This window comes from Psammomys obesus, unplaced genomic scaffold (assembly GCF_907164565.1).
Source record: "Psammomys obesus unplaced genomic scaffold, mPsaObe1.curated_primary_1811, whole genome shotgun sequence".
NCBI lineage: Eukaryota > Metazoa > Chordata > Mammalia > Rodentia > Muridae > Psammomys > Psammomys obesus.
In genome coordinates, this window is record NW_026591497.1 from 625,646 (window position 1) to 639,754 (window position 14,109).

At 43.6% G+C, this 14,109-nt stretch overlaps 1 non-coding gene across 1 annotated transcript; it reads right to left on the minus strand.

Moving 5' to 3' along the window:
• Positions 1-8,762: 8,762 nt before the first annotated feature.
• Positions 8,763-8,928, minus strand: LOC129679303 (U1 spliceosomal RNA). The gene has a single exon (XR_008720537.1). It is a non-coding gene; the product is annotated as a U1 spliceosomal RNA (small nuclear RNA).
• Positions 8,929-14,109: the final 5,181 nt, after the last annotated feature.

The following is a 14,109-nucleotide window of genomic DNA, read 5'->3' on the forward strand; positions in this document are numbered from 1 at the left end:
AAGGAAGGAAGGAAGGAAGGAAGGAAGGAAGGAAGGAAGGAAGGAAGGAAGGAAGGAAGGAAGAAGAAAAAAATTAGAAGATACCCATTTGTCTTTTAAAAAAGGAAATTAGGTAGCCGTTGATATATTTTGTGTTTATTTTCCATTTGTTCTAATGTAGTGTCCCCCAAACAAGATTAACATGTCTGTATTACTTACTAATTATTTATCAACATGCTTATTATTGCACTACTTCAAGCTGTAGCAATAAAGCTTAACTTTGATCAATTCAAATTTAATTAAAAAAATCTTAGGAAACAACGGATAGCTGTTACATTGGACTGTCCCGCATAGATGTCTCCTTTTCTATTAGTAACAACTCGGTTTCCTTTGGGTAAACTGTCTCCTCTGCACACTGTGCTTTGAAGGTTTGACCCCGCCCCCAAGCACAGGACCCTGAGGGCCAGACTTGTGACTTCATCCAGGTTACCTGAGCTTTCAGAAATACAACGTTGCTCCCTGATAGGATATCAGGGTAATGATTGAATCTAGGACCCAACATATGCGTTCTGAGTATGAAGGCAAGATAGAAAAAGTAGAATTCAGGGATAGGGATACAATTTCCTGCTTCCAGAAATTGAGGTTGTTTGTATTCAAGTTTTACCTGGATTTCACACAAGGACCAGCCCGTGTAGATTAAGCTAGTTTTCTTTCACTTGAAAACAGAGTTCCAACAGAGTCAGCACACTTTTCTTCAAAGGTTGCTCAGGAGTGTTCTGTAAGTCAGTGAGCTATGAATCAGAAGCTTGAGAATGATGAAATAAGAGAAAGGAACTGACGATTGGCTTCAGAACTAAAGGCAGTGAGGTAGCCAAATAAAACCAACACTCAAAGGAGTGTGGGATGTCGAGAAATCGAAGTAATTGATAATGAGCAAAATGCAAAAGAAATGAGCTAGAGGATGATGATGCTGTATTAAGACAGTGTCTCACAGCAGTTCGGTGTGGTGGCCTTTAATCCTAGCATGCAAGAGGCAGAGGCAGGTGGATCTCTGTGAGTTTGAGGCCAGCCAGGTATATAAACTGAGTTCCAGGATTAAAAATGTGTATCACCAAACCAGCTTCTTCAGTCCCAGGTAAGTGAACTCAGAGGTGGACAATTAGACCCTGGAGGGTGAGACCCGATAGCCCTTGCTGGATAGGAAATTTAGAAGAGCAGAGGTGTTAGTCTGGCTAACTTTTAGAGATGGGCTGCAGAGGAGAAGGTCATCTACATACTGTATAAGTTTAGAGTTAGGGAGAGATAAGGAGAGTAGATCGGAGGCTAAGGCTTGGCTAAAAAGGTGTGGGCTGTCCCGGAACCCCTGGGGTAGGACAGTCCAGGTAAGCTGAGTAGAAACAAGGGTGTCAGGGTCAGTCCAGTGAAGGCAAAGCTATTTTGTGACTGGATGTCCAAGGGAATAGAGGAAAATGCATCCTTGAGATCCAGAACTGAGGGGATAGTGGAAAGGAGAGTATAGGGGTTAGCTACAACAGGCTGGAGGGGGACAACTGCAGAATTAAGAAGCCAGAGGTCTTGAACCAGGCAATTGATTCCATTGTAACACTGCAAGTATAGCAGTGTTAGAAGGAGAGGAAGTGGGGAGAAGGAATTTTTTTCTTAGAAGGTCCATGATAATAGGCTTAAGTCTCCTGAGGCTCTTGAGAGAAAGTGGGTATTGAGCTTGGATGATATACCAGGTGGGATCCTGTAGCTGAAAAATCACAGAGGAATGGTGTCTAGCAACAGAGGGGTTTTGGACATCCCAGACTTGGGGTCCACTTAAGAGGCTGGGAAAGGAAGTGATGTGTCACAACTGGTAGGTAGGGTAGCTAGGAGAAGGAGGAGAGAGGACGATGGCAAGCTTGGGGTCAGGCGAATGGGTAGAGTAAAGGAGATAAAGGCTCTCACTTTGGCTAAAAAGTCCTTTTCCAGTAAGGGAACTGGACAAGTTGGCATCACTAAAAAGGAATGAGTCAAGAGAGCATCCCTGAAAATACAATTGAGTAGTGGAGGCTGACAAGGCTGTCCCCCAACCCCGATAATAGGGGAACTAGAAGGAGAGGTTGGTTTCCAATACTCCATCAGGAATGAGTAAGTGGCTCAGGTACCCACAAGGAAGGAGATGGGCCACCCTGATACCATGATAATTACCCGTGGCTCCCTGCTAGTGATGGCAGTGGTCGCATAAGAACCCCGGCACCTTCAGTCATCCATAGCCAGGCCTAGGATATCAGCTGGAGGAGATCTGGGAGTGATGCCCTCATATCATGGGAGAAACGGTGGCAGTCAACACCCCAAAGTCCCTCTTGGCGGCATTTTGGACATGGCCCTGGTGCCCTTTGGGGGTTAGGACAAAACCAGGCTCAGTGACCTTCTTGACTTCATTTGAAAGAGGCAGCCCGTGGTCCTCATGCCTTAGGAGGCAAGGGAGCCTGGGTAGTGGCTGAGGCCGGCTGGATGGCCTTGGCCAGCATTTGGTATTTTTGCTTTCGGGCTTTCTCAACCCTCCTGTGGTACACCTTAAAGGCCAGTGCTAAGATTTCTGCCTGTGGAGTCACAGGTCTCCTTTTCCAAGCATTTAAGCCTAGCCCTGATGTCAGGGTAACTCTGGGAGAAAAAAATAGGTCATCAGAAGTTGCCTCTGTACTTTCGGGGTCTAGATTATTATGTTGTAAGAGGGCCTTTGTAAGGCGCTGTAAGAACTGAGATGGGTTTTCATTCTTGTCCTGAATGATCTTCTGGAGCTTTTCATAATTAACTGGCTTAAGGGCCAGCCTTGCGGAGACCAGCCAGGAGGCAGGTTGTGAACTGATCTTTAGCTAGAATACCTTCTAGAGTATTATAATCCCATTGTGAATCCTGGTCGGGCACTGCCTCAGCCCCAACCAGGTGTGCTGCGTTTGTTTGGTGAACCTCATCTGCATGCGTTCTAGCCTGTTCCCAAACTCGCCTGTGCTCCTCATGTAATAGGTTATTGGTAAGAATCATATATAAGACTGTAAGATTGAGTGAGATCTTTAAGTAGAAGGGTTAGAGGTATAGGATTCTAGTCTCTTTATTCTAGTCTCTTTTCTACTTGAGAAAGTTCAATTAATGAGAAGGGAACATGCACCCTAACTAAGCCATCCACACTGGCCACCTCCTGCAAGGGAAGAATTGAGGCTAGTTTAATGTTGAGTAGAAGAAGTGGGCTTTGCTATATAGCGAGAGTGGGTAGCAGGGGGGCTAATAGCTGTTGGTGGGGTGAAAGTGGGTGCCAAAGTAGGACGACTAGGACAGCCTTTTGCTGGGGAGGGGCGTGAGGACGCTGGAGAAGCCAAAGAAGAAGAGGAAGAAGCAGAGGAGGAGGGAGTAGATGGAGATTGAGAAGAAGCCAGAGGTTGAGAATGGTGCGGTGGAGGTTCATCTGCAGGGTCAAAGGTAGAGAACTCTTGAGGTTAAGACTTTATAGCTGGAAGAAGTTGGGTAGGAGAACAGGAAGAACACAGAGAAGGTTTAGAGCAGAGAAGAGAGAAAGCTTGAACATAAGATACCTCCTTCCATTTACCAGATTGATGACAGTAATTAAAAAGATCCTGTAAAATATTGGGATTTAATGTGCCATTATACGGCCAATTTGAACCATTATCTAAAGAATATGTAGGCCAAGTTTTATTACAGAGGCACATGAGCTTAGAGGCCTTTAACTCAGGCTCCATGCATAGGGTTTTAAAAATTTCCAGAAGACATCTCAGTGAAGTCACTGGAGGAACAGATGAATGGGCAGTTCCCATTGGGAGGGTAGGAGTCAGTGACCTGCCAGAGGCATCCCAAAGGCAAGGTGTGGTTCAGTAGAGTAGTATGGCCATACCTGATCCAACAACTCATCAGCATTGGCAGAGACCAAGGGCACAGCCGCCTGTAGGAGACAGGTTTACAAAACTAGCACTAGGATTTTCATAGGTGAGCATGAGAGGGGGAAAAACTGTGCATGTCAAAGGGAAAAAATCTCACCCAAGAGAAAGAGGAAGCCCTAAATGGAGGTCAGCAAAAAGGGTCAACCATAGCCAATGAAGACTGTGATTTGGGGATCCTCCATCTCAAAGGGTAGTAAGAAGTTGCTGGACGCACAACTGTCCATTTTCCCCTACCAAGAGAGGCATTTATGCTGACCAAAGTGGGGAACTCACCAATCCAGCTGGTGTTGCATGCAAAAGATAGAGGTCTGGTTGCTAGAGAGTGGGTCATGGGTGGATTTGGAATGAAATAAGTTTCCAGCAGCTCTGGTGGGGTGCTGGCACCAAAAAGTAACCACCACACGGCATGGCTGGTGGAGGCACCTATTCCCAGCCAATGCACCAATGTTAGGATTGTGCAACAAAGTTACATGACAGGTTCACAAATCACTCCACGTGACTGGTTCCATGTGGGAGGTTTATTAAGGGAAGGAGGAAGGGGTCACAGAGAACATCTCTGGGCAGGGTAGGGAGAGAGAGAGAGATTGGAGATGGCACAAGTTCTCTTATAAGGTGACCCAGAGCAAGCAAAGGTGGTTTCAGGTAGTTTGTAGGTGGCCTCACAGATGCCTGATATCCAGCTTGTCAGGTCCCTTGGGGCTGGCCATAGAGATGCCTGCTTACGGATCCCAACAGAACCAATTTTTAAAACCAATGAAAATCCTGCTAAATACTTCAGAATTAAGACAATATACTAAGTTGTGTGGTGTTGACACATGCCTTTGATCCCAGCACTCAGCAGGCAGGAGCAGGCAGATCTCTGAGTTCAAGGCCAGCCCGGTCTACAGAGAGAGTTCCAGGACAGTCAGGGCTACACAGAGAAATCCTGTCTTGAACCTCCCCCACAATAAAAAGGACATTATACTAAAGATTGTTTTGGTTAAGATGGAATACAACAAACACAGTAGCACGCTTAAGGAAACCATGAAATACACCAACTTAGAGGATAATTCCTTGACTATCAGGCAAGTGACTGGCTGTTCCATGTGCCATTGCTCTGTGAGATCACTGTGACTCCCAGAGAAGCTGTTTTTTTGTGTTTTGTGTTTTTGTTTTTAACCCCCGTTGCAGATTGCTCTGGGCTATCTGTTAGTTTCTTAAATTCTGCTGTCCTCTGTCTTGCAAGTTAGAAACTTTCAGTTGTCATCCAGAAAACCTGGGAACAAGCATGGTATGAACCAGGGTGAGACAAGCAAGAAGTACAGCCCTACAAACCCCTCCTCCCCCGCTCCCTCCACCCTTGCCTGCCTGCTCTCTGAGCACCTTTCAGGATTCTGTCCAGGGGCTGAGATACCAAAAGATAAATTAGCAGCTATTATTAAGGCCTGAACTACGTAGGTAAAGAAGTACAGTAATGCCCTGAGGGGAAGGGCCACCTCACTGCATTCTTTCTCCACCCACTAGAGATACAGTTGCTAGGAAACTGGACCATCCCCCTAGGGAGGGACACCAGGTCATTAATGGTCTGGGAACCTTCCTATAGCCAATCGATTCAAAATATAGCATTTTGACCAATAGATGCTTGCCAGGCAGGAATCGCCCCTGCCTTGGGCATGCTGGGAGGGACCAGAATCTTTAAATCACCCAACTAACCTGGGAACAGGGCGCTTGGCTCTCACCACTTTGGCGGTGGGGGTGTGTGGGCCCAAGCTGCAGCTTGTAATTTACAATAAAAAGAACCTCATGTATTTACAGGAATAAACTTCTGTTTATTCCTGGTCTTTTGGGGTTCGTCAACTGGGCAGAACAGGGCTCAGTGGTCTCGCAAGTCCTGTCTCTGAGAAAAACTGACACCAATAGTAAGGATTTCCTCTTTCAACATAGGAGAGGTGGTTCTCTACCTCTGACATTTTTAAGTGTCTCACACCTCTGAAACTGAGACAAAATAAATTGGCAATGTATTAGTTAAGTTGAGTGACTGCTTGGTAAGGGTTTTCCTGTATCATAAGGCATCAGGTGGCCCAGAAAAAAAAGCAGGCCAGGTCAGGTCTCCTACTCTTGCCATGAAAACTACTTGTGTCATCACTGGGCTCCATACTCATGACCTAATTTAATGGTGTAGTTTGGATGTGAGTATCCCCTCATATCCAAAGAAGCTCACATGTTGAAAATTAGTTCTCCACTAGTTCTGCAGCTAGTGGAGCCACTCATCGTGAGGTAATTAGAGTATGAGGCTGACATAAACTTCATTTTGTCTCCATTTTAGAATCAGGCCTAACTTTAAAAGAAAAACTAGGCCATACGTCATCAATTCCAGGAACAAGACCATAAAAATCCCCCCACCCAAAAAACAGCCTGCTTAACGACAAGAATGGGAAGGTGTTTTATGTCAGAGTGGGGCATCTGTGTTAGGCAGCCCACCTTGTAGTAGAACATTCATGGCACAGGAAAATACCTAACATTCCTGAGGTCTATAGATAGCTAGCTCAGTGTTAGTTATGTTACTTAGCCAATCACTCTGTAACAAGCTTGCCCTTGCTGGATGTCACCCAATTGTATAACTGCTAAGCTGGAAATTCCTGGTCCTTGCCCAAAGCCCAATAAAAACCTGATCTGATGGTGTTATTTGGAGGTAGTAAAACCACATTGGGCAGCGGTGTCTAGGTGAACGGAACAGACCAATGTGTGCAGTGCATGTTCTTAAGGGCTATCTCTTGCCCTGGCACTCCATCTTCCAAAATACCACAGGAGTGACTTCAGTTGCTGTTCTCAACTGAAACATCTTGATCTGGGTCTCCACAATCTTCCCTGCAATAGGAATATCTTCATGAAAAGAGGGCATGAAAACAAAACAGCTGGATTGCTTAAAACGGCTTTGTGCTCTGTGTGACGCTAATCTTCATTGTTACCTTGATGGATTTGCCACTGTCTGGGAGATTCTAGGTGTGTTGGTGGGGGTATTTCCAGAGATTAATTGATGGTGAAAAAAAAAATGTGGTTGCTTCTACTCTTGCCTAGGGCTAGGTTTAAAAGTAATGGACTGATTTGTTTGATGGAAGAGATTTCAAGACAGCCTAATATTGACTCTGTTATATAATTATCAATAAACACTCTTAGGCATTCTGTAATGAAAAAGAGCAAGTGGAGAAGAAAGAAAGAAGTAAAATGTACAGTTTGAAATGAAAAAGAGCACCTGGAAACTTAATGTTGCAGCCAAGGCTTGTTCAGAAAGAGATAAGGATATTAAAGGGAGGTGTCCTGCACTGGAACACAGGGAAGCTGCCCTCAGGGAGAGACCAGCCCAGCTAAGCCATGAAAGGCTCAGGGATTGTTTGCTCCTGCAAAAGTGAGTCAAGAAGCCAAGGAACTTGTCAGGCCGGCAGCTAAACTTGACAGTGTGACACAGAGGATCCGTGAATAAATGGATCATGGATTCTTCCTCTGTGGTTCCCCAGGGCCACAGAAGACAAGCATGTGGCAGGGGAGTCCCTGCGTGGAAGCCCTGAGAAAGCCTTCCATGAAACTGTGAAAGCAAAGCCTGGGTTTTAGTGAAGACCCCTGGATATTGGAGATGCCGGAGCTATGAGATGTCTACCAAGGAGGGCTACACACAGGCAAAGAGAAAAGTGTGTGTTACAGACAAAAGACCTGCAAGGGTAGAATCAGCTAAGCACTTTGGCATGGCACACAGAGCTGTAGAACTTGGTGTTGGCCTTGCTGGGTTTGTCTTGCTTTGGTCCAGCATTTTCTTTATGGAATGGGAAATATACTCTGTACTATTACATGTTGGAAGTATGCCATTTACTTTTTTTTTTTATTTTTTATTTTACAGGAGGTCACAATTAGAAATTGCCTTGACTCTCAGAAGAGGCTTTGGACTTTTAAACAATGTTGAGATGGAAAGACCATGGGGACCTGTGCAGAAGTTGGCTAATGCCTTTTGCTTTATGAGGTAGTGACCTGAAGTGGCCAGTGGCGGAGGGTGAGGGGCACTGGGTGGTTTAAGTGAGATGTTCTCCTCCCCCAACAGTTTCTGGCATTTTGAATACTTGGTCTTAGCTGTTTTGAGAAGGCTTAGGAGGCATGGTCTAGCTGGAAGAAAAATGTCACAGAGACATTCTGGCTTTGAAACTTTAAAGGCTCCAACCAATTTCCTTTCTTTGCCTTGTGCTTGCTGTTTAAGATGTGAGTTCTCGTGGGTGCAGTGGCACATGCCTTTGGTCCTAGCACCTAGGAGTCAGAGGCAGGTGGATCTCTATTAGGCTAGCCTGCTCTACATAGTGGGTTCCGGGCCAGCCAATGATACACAGAGAGACCCTGTCTCAAGTGAAAAACAAAACAAACAACAAAAACAACAACAACAACAACAAAAACTTTACAAACTCTTAGCTTACCGTTCCAGTCACCTGCTTGCCTGCTCCCTTCCCTCATATAGTGGAAGGAAAGAGCTAACTCCTACTTCTTGTCCTCTGTCTGACCTCTGACCTCTGACCTCCACATTTGTTAGGTTCACTTGATCTATTATGACATACAATTCCAGTGTTTCTACTTATTTATTTATTTTTTGTACAGATAACCTGCACGTCGGGAAGAGTAGGAGACTGAAGTCTCAAACATGGCTGTATTGATGTTGATATTTCACTTCATAACTAACAATATTTGTCTGTGAAATTGGGAGCCGTTGTGTTGAATGTGTATATTGAATGTGTATACGTTTAAAGATTTATTTTTAGTTTATCTGTATGTGTATTTGCCTGCATGTATGTCTGTGCGTCACATGTATGCCTGGTGCCTGTGGAGGCCGGAAAAGGCCTTCAGATCCTCCGGAGCTGCCCCACTACCACAAACTATACAGCCGAGTTTCCCACATTTGGGGAAACTGAAAGGGCCAGCACATCCAAAGTGCAATGGAAAAGCCTCAGCCTGAGAAAATCACTTTGGTAAACATTGTATCTCCCTGCCAGGGGAGTGGTCCCCCTCCCCACAAGACAGGGCTTCTCTGTGTAGCCCTGGTTGTCCTAGAAATAGCTCTGTAGTCCAAGATGGCCTCAAACTCACAGAGCTCCCCCTGCCTCTGCCTCCTGAGTGCTGGGATTAAAGATGTGAGACACCACTGCCTGGCCTCCAGGAGCGCTTTTAGTCACAGATCCTTTTCTAAGTCTCCAGGTGTACATATTTAGATGTTTAATGTCTTCCTGATGGGCTGCTCCCCTTGTCCATATGAAGCGGACTTTTTTATCTCTTCTAATTTTAATCTGAAGTATGTGTTTTATCATTTGCTTAAAATACATTTGCCTGTTCTTTCACCATAAGAAAGGTAGTATCTATCTTTAGTGGTTAAGTGTGTTCCTTGGAGGCAGGAAAAAAGACACATCCAGTATTGTGATCCATTCAGCTAATTATATACTCTATGCCGTGAACTGAGTGTTTATATAATTCCAAATTCTTACACAAAGCCTGAGTCCACAAAATGGTGGCATTCAGAGAGTGACTTTGGGAGGTGACTAGGTCATGAAGGTGAAGCCCTCATGAATGGGAGAGTGCCCTTATAGAACCACAACCAGACATGTGTTCTGTCTTGAACACGTGAAGACTCCATGACAATGACTGTCACAAAGCTAAGGAGCAGGCCCTCAACTGACAAGAGACCTTCCAATGTTTTTTTTTTCTTTTTTCTTCTTCTTCTTCTTCTTTTTTTTTTTTTTTTATGATAGGGTCTCACTGTGTAGCTCTGGCTGGCCTAGAATTTGCTATGTAGACCAGGTTAACCTCATATTCATAGAGATCCACCTGCTTCTCCTGCCCAGGTTCTGGGATTAAAAGCATGTGCCATCCAACATGCTTGGCTCTAATGTCTTGATCATAGACTCTAGAGCTACAGTTCTCAACCTTACTAATGCTGTGACTTACTAACACAGTTCATTATGTTGTGGTGTCATAAAATTATTTTTGTTGCTATTTCATAACTGTAATTTTGCTACTGTTATGAATCATAATGTAAATATCTGTGTTTTCTGATGGTCTTAGGCAACCCCTGTGAAAGGGTCATTCACCCCCAAAGGGGCTGTGAGCCGCAGGTTGATAACCACTGCTCTACAGAGTTCTAAAACTGTCACAGACAATCATTGTTTAGGCATCAGTCCATGTCATTTTTGTTAGAGCTGGAATGAAGAACAACCAGGACACATTAAGACCATGTTCTCAGCACAAAGGAGGTTTATTTGCCCCAGAGAGACAAAGGGTAGAGAATAAGAGACAAAGACAGGACAAAAGAGAAGAGAAAAGGGACAACAGATATTTGTTCCATGGAGACAAAAAAATTGCCTCTGGATAGAGAGGAGGCAGATGTGGCCCACAGGCAAGTGGCAGTTCATAAAGGAAAAGGAAAACCTCATGAGTTGGTTCATTTTGATTGAGCATATTAATTAGAATAGCCCAAAGGGGGCTTTTGATTGCTGGACTTCAGTGCTTTGAAAGCTGGACCTTGGTGGTCAGCCGCTAGGGTCTGAGAATCACTGGAGAAAGACCCCAGACTCAGGTAGTAAGCAAGAACAAAGAGCGCTTATTCTGCAGAAGTTACCAGCATGCTGGGGTCACCATTAGGGCAAAATGGCGACCCAGACGTGATTTCATAGGCTCAGTTTATAGACAGTCAGAGAGGCTTTATGTGGTAACTTTTAAACTAATTGATCAAGAATAATATAAGGGTATGAGGAGACTCGGGATTGGCTGATTGCTTAGGTAATTTCCCCTAGTTAGTGGGGACTTTGTTGACTCCTTGATGTTTGGCTTTTACTAATGCCTTGACCTTTAATTTGATGGGTTAGGGCAGGCTGTGCTTTGCTTTGGGAACAGCAAGGCCATGCATTCATAAACATAGCTCTTGGTCAACTAGCCCTGTAAGCTGATTGACTGTCCTCAGGTAGGGGCTTTCCCAGGAATTCTTTGAACTCCAAGGAACTGATACACAGGCCTAGACAGACAGTGGAGAAAAGAAGCCTGCCATGACATCAGATTAGCCAAATAGATAGACACTAAATCTGCCCCAGATTACTCAAATATCAACCAGGCCCAATCAGAATAGATCAGGGCTGTATGGAATGGTAAGACAGTAGACTCCAGACCCCTCAGCTAGTGGACCTTAACTGGGATTAGCTAGTGTCCACGGAGGCTACATGGCTCTGATTAGAATTGCCTAGCCCCTTGGAATTAAGTCCTCTCACAGTCTCAGGAGGAGGAGGAGGAGGTTACCAAATAAGGGAATGGACCTTGGGTTGCTTTAGGAATGTAATCTAATGGTTTTTAGCAAAGGGAGAAGAGTAAAAGGCAAAACTTGTCAGTGCCATGTTCTCCTGCTAAAGACCTTCAATAGCCCCTTGAACTAAGACACTTTAAGGTTTCATTTATGTAGGAAATGTAAACTCCAACTGATATTCAAGTGAAACCAAAGAACCATTATCCTTGACCCCATCTTTTAGCACTTTTGATTGAGGAACTGAAACTTTTAATATTCAGAGTTATTATTGAAAATGTTATTTAATTCTTGTAATTTTGCTGATTTTGTAGTGTTCCATGTTTTTTAAGTCTTCTTTTGCATAGAAGACTGTCTTAATGCCATTTATTTTTTCTGTGTATCCTCTTGGATGTGTTTATTCTTCTCTTCAGTCTGCCATATTTCTTCCAGTAGCCTAACTAACTAACTAACTAACTAACTAACTAACTAACTAACTAACTAACTTTGTTAGTTGTCATTAACTCTGTTTAAAGACTTTTGTTGTTTTTCTGTGTATACATGTTTTTCCCGCATGAATGTCTGGGCACCACGTGAATGTCTGGAGCCCTCGGAAGTCAGAAGAGGGCCTCAGGTCCCCTGAAACTAGAGGGACAGGTGGTGTGAGATGGGAACAGAACCTGGGTCCTCTGCAAACACAGTAAGTGCTTGGCTGCTGAACTATCCTTCCAGGTCCTCAGCTGTGTGTGTGCTCTTGGCATTCACTTAGGAGATTGTTCATGTCATCTTTGAATCCATTCAGAAGTTTATTGGTGTCCATTTTGAAAACTTTGAACATATCTATAATCATACTTTTAAAATCTTTGTCTAGGGCTTATTTAAGTTGCTCATTGAGAAAACTTTCTGTGAGACTGGAGTTTTGGGAAGAGGCACCTGTCTGTTGTTTTTGTCTCCAGCACCTGCAGTTGGCGTTAGCTCAGTGCTTGCATCTTTCTGATGCCTGGGTGGGTGAGGGGTTGGAATGCTGTGTGCTGTTCCCTCAGCTCAGCTGGGCTCGTCTGGTTTGGCTCTTCTATAAGGCCATTCATCCCATTTATGAGGGCACCACCTTCATGACCTAGTCACCTCCCATGTCACGCCTCTGAACGCCACCACATTGTGAATTCAGGCTTTGCATATGAATTTTTGGAGGGATATTAACACTCAGTTCATAGCATATAGTCTGTGTTCTCTTCCTGTAGGGCTTCTTCATTCAGAGCTATGCTTTGGGGATCCATCTCAGTCTTACTCCAACAGTTTCTTTATACTAATGCAGAGGAGTTCCTCCTGCTGTGTCATTCATTAAAGTTTTATTGTCCATTCACCAATGGGCAGATTCTTTTCTTTTGGTTTTGGGTGATTATCAATGGAACTTCTCTTTACATTTATATGTGGGTTTTGGGGTGGAGATGTGTTCATTTCTCCAAACCAGAACCCAGAAGTGAAATTGCAGGTGATATAGCAAATGTTTTCCAGAACGACTTTGTATTTTATATCAGCAATATATGAGAATCCCAGTTATTTCAAATCTTGGCCAGCATGTGGCATTGTCAATATTTTTTCACTCTAACAGTCAGTGATATTTTTGTATGCTTTTACGTCAAAGTTTATAGTTTAGCATTTTGAATGAAATTTCTGATTCATTTTGAATTAAATTTTCTTTTTAACTGTGATTTTTTTTTTTTTCAAGACAGGGTTTCTCTGTGTATCCTTGGCTGTCCTGGAGCTCATTCTGTAGACTAGGCTGGCCTCAAACTCATAGAGATAAGTGTCTGTGTCTGCCTCCTGAGTGCTGGCATTAAAGGTGTACACTACCATCGCCTGGCCTAAAACTGTGAGTTTTTAATTGAGGGTCTTTATTATTATTTGTCTATGGAGGTCAAACTTCTCCATAAATTATGTTGAAAATACTATCCTTCTTTGAGAACAAGCAGTTGGGAGTGAAGACAGGAGCAGGGTCAAGCTTGGCTACCCAGTAAGTTCGAGACCAGCCTCAGAACTGCAGAATTATACATGTGCTTGGATTGTTAATCATAACACCCAAGGTCCTCCATCACTAAGAATATAACTAAGAAATATACAGAATGTTTTCCAGAATGACTTCATGTTTTATATATGAGAATTCCAGTTATTTCAAGTCCTGGCCAGCACGTGGTAATTGCCAATATTTTTTCATTCTAATAGTCAGCGATAGTTTGTATGTGTTTTATAAAGGAAAAGAAAAAAAAGAAATAAAATCATACACTATACAAATAATAAACTTAAATGACAATGGTGGAGGAATTTAGGAACCAGTAGCATACAAGTCACACAGAAAAGAAACATCTAAAGTCAGAAGGTAAAATTAAATCCTTTACTCGTAATTGTTTTACTTTAAGTACACTGAGTCCTTTTATTATGAAGCAGAGGTTGCTAGAATGAATTAAATATTAGATCTATTTATTGTCTTAGTAAATCCAATTGGCTTGTTATGATACAAAATACCATAGGCTGGGAACTAATAGGCCATGGGAATCTGTTTCTTACAGTTTCAGAGGCTGAGGAGTTCAAGATCAGATCACTACTAGGCTTGATTTGTGCCTCACAGATGGCTCCTCATTGCCAGGCTTATTGGAGAACACCCCTAATCCCTGCATTTGGGAAACTGAAGCAGAAATATCATGAGTTTGAGGCTAGCCTAGACCATATGGTAAGACCATGTCTCAACAATGGAAGCAAGATTGCTGAGGAGATGGCTCTGTGTCCAAAGTATTTACTATGCAAGTATGAAGATTGGCGTCTCAGAACCCACTAAATGCCCCGTGGGCGTGGTAGCCCATCTGTAATTCCAGTCTCAGAAGGCAGAGACAGGGGATTCCTCCAGAGCAAGATGGCTAGCAATAC